The 8,933-nt window shown below is 30.8% G+C and overlaps 1 long non-coding RNA gene across 2 annotated transcripts; it reads left to right on the top strand.

Annotated features, from left to right (window-relative positions):
- Positions 1-232: 232 nt before the first annotated feature.
- Positions 233-5,709, top strand: LOC114311671 (uncharacterized). Of its 2 annotated transcripts, XR_014329097.1 has the most exons (4): positions 233-1,593; positions 2,210-2,545; positions 3,742-3,849; positions 5,471-5,709. It is a non-coding gene; the product is annotated as an uncharacterized LOC114311671 (long non-coding RNA). The 2 variants fall into 2 exon arrangements; XR_014329096.1 differs by having other exon boundaries at positions 233-2,545.
- The last annotated feature ends 3,224 nt before the right edge of the window (positions 5,710-8,933 follow it).

Here is an 8,933-nt window from a genome sequence, read left to right as displayed (position 1 = left end):
CTTCTCTGTCTGTCTATCTTTGTCTCTGTCTCTCTTTGTCTCTCGCTTATCTCTCTTCTTTTTATCTCTATCATCTCTCTTCTCTCTATCTCTCTCACTCATCTTTCTTCTCTCTCTATCTCTCTCTTTTTCTATGTCTTTCTCTCGATCATCTCTTTCCGCTCTCTTTCTCTCTCTCTCTCTCTCTTTGTCTATCTCTCGTTCATCTCTTGTTTCTCTCTCTTTTTCTGTCTGTCTGTCTCTCTCTATTTCTCTCTCTCTCTCACTCATCATTCTTCTTTCTCTGTGTCTATCTGTCTGTCTCTCACTCTTCTCTCACTCTTTCTTTCTATGTGTCTGTATGTCTATCTCTCTCCCCCATTGTGTTCACTTTGCTCACTCTCTCCCTCTCTTCTTCTCTATTTACCGAGCTCTCCACTATAAGAAAATGCACTTTTAGTGACCACTTTGTCTTTCTCTCACTCATCACTCTACATCTGTTTCTATCTCTATCTGTCTCTCACTCATCTCTCTCTCACCACTCATCTCTTATACCACATTCACCACTACTGCAAATGTCACTCAACTACCAACATTATTACCAATGTTGCCACTCCACCTCTACGACTACCATTACTACCACCATCGTTACCACTTCACTACCACTGCTACCACTACTACTACTACTATTACTTCTCATCTACCACCGCCACTCCATCTCCTCTACCACTACCACAACTTCACCACTAATCTCCTTCGGCATCACCACCACTACCACCACAACCATTATCTCTTATCCGCCACCTTCACCACTGCTGCCGCTCCCTCTTTTCTACCACAAAAAATTAGCTCTTGATTTTTTGTAACAAAAAAAAAAAATGGGCCACAAAAAAATATTTTCTATTGACCATAAAAAATTAACTTTATTTTAACGGAAAATATTTTTCATTAAAATATTACCCCTACTTCTACCAAATAAAAAAAAATCATTAAAATAAAGTTAATCTGTCTGTCTCTATCTCTCTGCATGTCTCTATCTCTCTAAATTTCATTAACTTTATTTTAATTAAAAATATTTTTCATAAAAATATTACCCTTACTTCTACCAAATAAAAAAAAATATTCATTAAAATAAAAATAAAACCAATAAATTTTCAACCTTAGTAACTAAAAAAATTTAAAAAAAAAATTATTTTAACAAAAAATAAATAAAACTACCGCCTATCCTAACTCTCATCTTTTCTTCTTTTTATTTTCGTTTTCCTGCTCTTTCTAATTCCCTCCTTTCTTTCCTCCCTTTGTTTCTCACGATCTCAAATCCCCAATCCCTAACAAAAAAATCCCCAAAATACGATACTATAGAGAGGGAGGGAGGGAGAGAGAAAGAGAGTTGATCGGAGATTCTCAAAAATGGCGAACAATCACTTCGTGTACAAGGACGTTGAAGGAGCTTTGACTCAATGGGACGATATTCAGAGAAAATTAGGAAACCTCCCTCCGAAGCCCCTTGCATTCATGCCCCCATCCTTCAAGCCCGCCGAGGACGAAGACTCTAAACACAAAGACAAAGCCCACCACCGCGACTGTGACTACCACCGACGACTGCTACTATCTGTTAAGTTCTCTCTCTCTCACTTGTTTGTTGCTCTCACTCTGCCCCTTTCCCTCTCCTTCTAATTTTCGAAACCCTAACAAGTGATTTTTTTAAGGCTAGGGTTGGTCAAAGTCGTCTATCTTCTATGTGATTTTGATTTTGATTCAATTTGTTCATTTCCAAGTTATTTTTCTTTAATTTAATTTATGTGTAAATTATGCACACCACCTGTTTGCTAATATGCCTCTGAAAATAGAAAGTATAAAATCTGTTAGTGTCTCAACCATGAATAAAGAGACATTCTAACTACCAACCACTGATATTAAGCTATAAAATTTGGAATAGAAATTTATACTCTTTGTCTAGTAACAAATAATGAACCTTACCAAGTTTAAACAAAAGAAATCTAAGGCTGCTTTGAGAAGGTATAGTATAGCCCTCAGTTCTAGGTGGTGGTGATTATTAGGAAATTGTTGAGATATAGAAGGAGCTAGAATTGATTTGAAAGACCCATCAAATAATGTAAACTGTCTGCTATCTTCTTTGATAGTCAACTCATTAATTCTATTAGTCCTGTAAATTTTTTTTCCCTTTTTTTTTTTTTTTTTTTTGTTTCTTATTGAAATAGTATTGCAGGTGTACACCTTCTACTCGAAAGGAGTCTGTTCTTAGGAAGCCAATGCAGATATGAACATGTTAAAGTTTTTTGATCACAGTCCTCCACTACATCTGCGTCCACAATTTCTCGCCAATTTTTGGTTTCTGATTCAATTTTTGGTCTCATTCATTCTGTATATCTTGTATCAGGAATTGGCATAGTAGTTCCCCAACCTCTGGAATGGATGCCAACTCTACATTGAGTGCATGCCTAATATGTAGAAAGGTTTCATACTTTGTCATTCCTAGTGCCATTTGGTATTCTACAAAAGAAGAAAAATAGGAAATTGTTGACAGTTACAAAGCAAAACTCAGGTATAATTATGTGGGTCATGTACTTCTCTTGAACATGGTTATCAGAATCCCGATCCGGATCTTACGATCCTACGATCTTACGATCTATTTGAGTGCAATCGATCCGGATCGTGTAAAAAACTCCTTATAGGTAGAATCTTTCGATCCTGGTAGTGGGATCTTATAGGATCGTGGAATCCCGATCCGAATCCGATCCTATCCGATCCAATTTACAAGCCTTATTTTGTATTGTATGACATATTTTATTGTAAATTTTATATTTGTTGTCTAAATATCAATTTATGTTGTCAAAATAAATAATAAAAATTAAGTAGTATTGAATCAAATAGACTAAAAAAAACAAACTAGGAAACAAGCACTCAAATATTGCGGTAAATTAAGAAAATTAAATAGTCGGAAAAACAAACTTAGCTTTAGCGGAGTCTAAAAATGGTAAGATGATTGTAACTTTATCCCAATTTCTGGAGAAATTATTTTTGTGACTTGAATCCGCTCCACCAGAAATGCTAACGACAAACCTTATCATTCGACTAAGCTACTCTTTTGAGTTCTTAATTTATTTTCATATCCAATTTTGTTAAATATTTTTTCTTCACTTTTTATGCATTATTGTACATTGTAAAGTATTTTGTTATAAAATTCTTCTTCTTCTTCACCTTCTTTTTTGATAAAATACAGAACTTTTACTATCGAGTTTTCTATTGCATAATATTATATGTACATTTTACATGGAGTATTATATTTTTCACAATATCTTCACTTCTTTTTAATAAAATATAAGTTCATTTTGTGTACACTTTATAAGAAATATTTATTTAAATTAAATTATTATGTAATTTGTCTTTTTCGATAGGATCTTACGATCCTCGATCCGATTCTACGATCCGATCCTATAAACACCTCCAACGATCCAACGTAGGATCCCGATTTTAACAACCTTGCTCTTGAAATGGTTATTAGTTCTCCAATTCTCTTAGATATAGGTTGTCTCGGGTTTGTTATAGTAGATTCTTTTATTAGTATATTCTATAAAATTGCAATTATTGCTCTTTATAAGTTTAGTTTTGATACGAGGATTGGGCACACATCAAAAGGTTAATAGAATAAAAATGTTAAGAGGTTAATTCAAAAGGTTAATAGAATAAAAATGTTAAATCTTACCAATCATCATTGCTTTTATTGTTTTTGACTTTCAGGTTATGGAGCATAGACTTGGCCATTTGCCTTTTACTAAGAAGCAAGTAGTCACTTCAACGGATGTGTATTAGGAGAAAAATTAGTAGCAACGCATGCACTCAATTCAAGTCTCTTCCTCTCTCTCTCTCTAATGAAATTTGGAATATAAGTAGACTACTTCCTTTTTATCACAAGTTTCCTTCAATTCTCTGAATTTAAACTGAGAACTTTACATGCCTTCAATTTTTATTTGTTTGTGTTTTTTACATATATGATTGTGTGTTTTCTCTTGCTAGCATATAATTTAGTGTCTCCTGATGGTGTCAATTTTATGAAAAGATATTCCTCTACATATGGCTAAACTAGATCTTTAAACTAGCTATAAATTGTTGGGATTAACTTATGCGGAGTAATGACTGATGACTGTGAATGTTGTTTCATTGGGGTGTGATATATTCCTTTTTTTATATCATCTTTTTTGAAAGCATATATTTCCTTTGCTTTTAAAAAGTGTACATGAGAATGAACTAATGTGGCCAGCTCACGTTTAGTCTTCTTACTCATTTGCTTTCTTTCTTGTTGAATAATTTTGTAGTTTTCTATGACACTAAAAATTAACCATTCATGACAAATTAGTTTTAACTTTAAACTGCATTTAGATATTAACATTTAGCATCATACTGTTATCTTGTTTGTCTTTACTTTCTATGTCATAAAGAGGGAGTGCATATACTTTTATTGAAAAAGAAAACAGAAAAAAAGATAGTGGACTACAACATATTTCTATCTGCAGCAAATTGGAATTGTTCACATTTTTTTCGCTTTTGGTACATGCAACTGTTTTATGTTGTATTCTTAAGTTGCCTATCCCAAAATATAAATTTTGTTAATTTGTTGGTATACTAATGCAGGTCAATAAATATTGGGGTTGACTTCTACACGTAATTGTGTGGAGTTTCCATTATGCGAAAGTGAGCATTAAATCAAGTATTAATAGAGGCACTTCTGGTTCTGGAAATAATTTACTGAATACATTATACGAACCAAAAAAGATCTTTCTAGGAGCCAAACTTCTTGCCATTGATACTTGGAATCAACTCCTTACCTTGTAGTGATTATCATAGTCCTGCTAAATCCTTATGTTGTATTCAAAGTATCACGAAACTTGGCACACACGACTGCCTAGGCATGAGAGACTTGTGGGAGAAGACGAGACTCGAATCGGGTGCCCGGTTTGGGAGTTAGAGCCGAATTTCATGTTAGGTAAACTAGTTTCTTAAAAAACTTAGAATTCGAGGTGCTGATGCCCCAAAATCACTAAACAGCGTCGGATTAGCATGAAACTTGGCACACACGACCGCCTAGGCACAAGAGACTTGTGGAAGAAGATGAGACTTGAATCGGATTCCCGGTATGGGAGTTAGAGCCGGATTTCACTCTTAAGAAATAAATTAGTTTATTAAGAAACTTAGAATTTATGGTGTTAATGCCCCAAAATCATCAAACGGTATCGGAGTAGCACGAAACTTGGTACACATGACCGCCTAGGCACGAGAGACTTGTGGGAGAAGATGAGACTTAAATCGGGTTCCCGGTTTGAGAGTTAGAGTCGGATTTCAGTCTAGGCACAATTATTTACTTAATTATCTTTCTAATTGTATAGTAGTTAAATTTTTATGTTTTTTTTTTGTAATTAATATATTAACACATAATTATATTGTCATTAATTATTTTTGTTTTTTTGTCCAGATATTTCCGGAGTAGGAGTTTGCTTCTCGTGGATTTCATGCTTGTGAAGAATGCCACTAATTTTTGTTTTTGTACCACGGAGGATGCTGAGGAAAACTTTTAATTTTGATTTCTGTTTTTTTGACTTATGAATAACATTATGTATTTAAACATTATATATGCATTGTGGAACATTATGTACTGGGTTAATTTTGCTGATGTATAGTTATGAATGCAAGAATATGTTTATTATGGAAAAATTATTATTTCTATATAGAATTTTTTATATTATTATGCAATTATTGATTTTTTTTATAATTATTTTTCATTGAATACAGGTAATTTTAATATTTTTAATTAGTTTACAACAGGTCTTTTAGGTTTTTTTTTTGGGCGACGGCACCAAACCGTCGCAAAAAACAGGTATTTTATAATTTTTAATAAATATTGCATTTTCTACGACGGCACCATACCGTTGCAAAAAAACAAAAACTTTTTTGTGACAAAATCAATGTCGTCGCAAAAAGAAATATGTTGTCGCAAAAAAAAAAAAAAATTTGCGACGGTAATTTCTACCGTCTCAAATAATACTTTTGGCGACGGTAAAACAATGCCGTTGCAAAAAGGTCTCTATTTTTACACATTATTGGTGACAGTAAAATGCCGTCGCAAATAGTAACATATGACGTTGCAAAAAAAAGGCGACAGCATGCCGTCGCTAAAGAGTTTTTGCAATGCCCTCTATTGTGATCCCCCGTTTGCCGTCGCTAAAGGTCATTTGCCGTCATTATAAGTTTTTTGAGATGGCATATTGAGTATTTGCGATGGCATTTTAACGTCGCAAAAAATCGAAATTTTTGTAATCCTGTATGAACTAACTGGACTTCGTCTTTAAAATATCATACTAATTCCTTCCTATACACAATCTACTAATTCAACCATTGGGGTGTTAATTCTAACACTCTCGACCAAAATATTTCTTATTTCAAATATCAGAATGAGAATTAAATAAAAATCTATTTAGGACAAAAGAATATTGAAAAAATCACCTCCCACATGTAATATTGAATAATTTAAAAAATCACCTCGCTAGCAAAAATCCAATAATTATGGTGTATAGAATAATTTAAATAAATTACAAAAGTAATAATTTTTTTTCATTAGTGTGACATATGTAATATAATGTTAAACTTAGAAAAAATATTACGAGCTCTAAATTAAGAATTTTAATAACTTTAATTAATGTGTGGGTCTTACAAGTGTGATGTTTTCGCCTTAATATTTTTTATAATTTTTCACATTATTAGTATTTTTTTAAAACTTTTAAATTAGATGATATATAATTTTTGTTAAACTTATTAATGTGAATTTATGTATATGTTTCTTTTTTGAATCACTTTCCTAGGACTTTGCGAAAGTACAGTATACGTGGCCTTGACTCCCCCGTTTTTTTTTTTTTTTGGTACGTAGGCCTTGACTTCCGATTATTTATTCATTTTTTTTTGGTACGTAGGCCTTGACTTCCAATTAATCAGCATATATGCGGCAAAGCGAAACCTTAAGGAGGAAAATTATGCGCTAATTTCGAAATATGAGGTGGTCATATTTTAAGTTAATTATTAATTATTTAATTTTATATTATTTTTGTACTCTCAATATAAATTGTGAACTCTTACTCTTTTTTAATAATGAAAACTTTATAGAACACTACGAATACTCAATAAGCACCCTAAGAAAGGAGGCCAAAAAGTTTGGAATCGTTTTTCATATAATGAGTTGTTTAAAAATTAATTTTTATTAAAAAAATATGTGAAAAAATAAAGAGGTAATATAACTCAAAATAAATTAGGATAAATTAAATTGACACCCCTTGAAGTTTATGTTTATTACAGCTCCCCCTCTTCTTTTGGAATTACATCTCCCTCCCTGAGCTTTAAAATTTCATTATAGATTGCTCCCTCCAGTAATTTAATTTTTTTAAATACCAATTTTGCCCTCACTAGGTAAATTACATTGACACCCCTCACATTTTAAAAATTACAATCCCCTCCCTAATGTTTAAAATCGCATTACCAATTGTCTACTCGGTTAGTATTAATTGAAAAAAAAATTCATTGAAAACAAAAATTAATTGGAAAAAAAATTAATTGAAAAAAAAAATTGTTAGTCACATTTTTAAATTTCTGTTTAAAAATCAATGTAAAATCATTTTTTGAATTTACGTTTTTTCCTCAAATTTACAAACTGAGGCAACCATTTATAAACTAAAAAAATTATCAAACAAGTTTTTATGACAGTTTTTAAAAATTTTGTAAATATAAATTGAAAACTAAAAACGAAATGGTTACCAAACAGGCCTCAGATGGTAAAAATGTCATAAAATTAACAAATAATTAAATAAGTTACCAACGTAAGAAATGACTTCTTAAAAGATTTTTAGGCTATGTATGGTTTGATTTTTAGAAATTTTTTTAAAAATTAAAAATTAATTTGGTTAAGAAATAAAAATTAACAAATAATTATCATTTTTATGTAATTTTTATCTTTCAAGTGTAATAAACATAAATCTCCAGGGGTGTCGGTGTAATTTTTATCTTACGTTGGTTTTTAAACAAAAATTTAAAATTTTGACTAACACATTTTTTTTCAAATAATTTTTTGGATAAATTACACTGACACTCCCTGAGGTTTATGTTTATTACAGTTCCTTCCTCATATTTTGACAATTACATCTCCTTTCCTGAGGTTTAAAGTTTCATTACAGATTCCCCCCTCATCAATTTAATTTTTTTAGATACCAATTTTGCCCTCACTGGGTAAATTACATTGACACCCCTCACATTTTAGAAATTACAATCCCCTTCTTAAGGTTTAAAGTAGCATTACCAATTGCCCCCTCGGTTAGTATTAATTGGAAAAAAAAATTCATTGAAAAAAAAAATTAATTGGGAAAAAATTATTTGAAAAAAAAATTTGTTAGTTAAATTTCTGTTTAAAAATCAACGTAAACTCATTTTTTGAATTTACGTTTTTTCCTCAAATTTAAAAACTGAGACAACAATATATAAACCAAAAAAATATCAAACAAGTTTTTATGACAGTTTTTTAAATTTTTATAAATATAAATTGAAAACTGAAAATGAAATTGTTACCAAATAGGCCTCAGATAGTAAAAATGTCGTAAAATTAACAAATAATTAAATAAGTTACCAACGTAAGAAATGACTTATCAAAATATTCTTAGGCTTGTATAGTTTGATTTTTAGAATTATTTTTAAAAAAATTAAAAATTAATTTGGTTTAGAAATAAAAAATAAAAAATAATTATCATTTAAACTTTTGGGTAGGTTATATTATTATATACATACATATGGTTGTTTTAATTTAATTTGTAAAAAATTATTTCTAACCACTCAAAAAATAAAAATTATATAAAAATGATAATTATTTTTTATTTCTTAACCAAATTAATTTTTAATTTTTT

This window comes from Camellia sinensis, chromosome 5 (assembly GCF_055761805.1).
Source record: "Camellia sinensis isolate YWXY chromosome 5, ASM5576180v1, whole genome shotgun sequence".
In the NCBI taxonomy this organism is placed as follows: Eukaryota; Viridiplantae; Streptophyta; class Magnoliopsida; order Ericales; family Theaceae; genus Camellia; species Camellia sinensis.
Note: the sequence above shows the minus strand (reverse complement) of the source record. Positions and strands in the feature narration are given on the sequence as shown.